The sequence below is a fragment of the Rutidosis leptorrhynchoides genome, chromosome 10 (assembly GCF_046630445.1).
Source record: "Rutidosis leptorrhynchoides isolate AG116_Rl617_1_P2 chromosome 10, CSIRO_AGI_Rlap_v1, whole genome shotgun sequence".
NCBI lineage: Eukaryota > Viridiplantae > Streptophyta > Magnoliopsida > Asterales > Asteraceae > Rutidosis > Rutidosis leptorrhynchoides.
In genome coordinates, this window is record NC_092342.1 from 16,445,096 (window position 1) to 16,445,886 (window position 791).

A 791-nucleotide genomic window follows, 5' to 3' on the forward strand; every position below is an offset into this window, starting at 1 on the left:
AGCTAAACGCACTGGCCAAGGTCACGCAATTACTCAACCTGACATTAATGCGCCAGATTATGAAATCAAAGGACAAATCCTACACATGGTAACTAATCAATGCCAATTTAGTGGTGCACCGAAGGAAGATCCAAATGAACATCTTCGAACCTTTAATAGGATTTGTACTTTATTCAAAATAAGAGAAGTGGAGGATGAACAGATATATCTCATGTTATTTCCCTGGACTTTAAAGGGAGAAGCCAAAGATTGGTTAGAATCGTTACCTGAAGGGGCGATTGATACATGGGATGTCTTAGTTAAAAAATTTCTTAAACAATTCTTTCCGGCATCTAAAGCCGTGAGACTTCAAAGAGAAATTGTTACGTTCACACAGAAGCCAAATGAAACTCTATATGAAGCGTGGACAAGATTTGGAAAGTTATTGAGAGGATGTCCGCAACATGGTTTAGACACTTATCAAATAGTACAAATATTCTACCAAGGATGCGACATCACTACAAGAAAAGACATCGATATAGCAGCTGGTGGTTCCATTATGAAGAAAACCGCAACTGACGCTTACAAAATTATTGTTAACACTGCTTCCCACTCACATGAGTGGCATCAAGAAAAAGATATCGTTAGATCATCTAAAGCAGCTAGAGCCGATTCTAACCATGACTATAATTTCTGATGAAGCTATTCCTACTCCACAAGAACCACAGTCTGAGCAAGATAAGGAAACAGAACCAGTAGTTGAAAAGGTTAATGAAAATAACACAGTTAAGGCTAAACTTTATGTTAAACCA

The 791-nt window shown here is 37.8% G+C and overlaps 1 non-coding gene across 1 annotated transcript; it reads right to left on the bottom strand.

Annotated features, from left to right (window-relative positions):
• Positions 1–343: 343 nt before the first annotated feature.
• On the bottom strand, positions 344–450 carry LOC139874027 (small nucleolar RNA R71). The gene has a single exon (XR_011767731.1). It is a non-coding gene; the product is annotated as a small nucleolar RNA R71 (small nucleolar RNA).
• Positions 451–791: the final 341 nt, after the last annotated feature.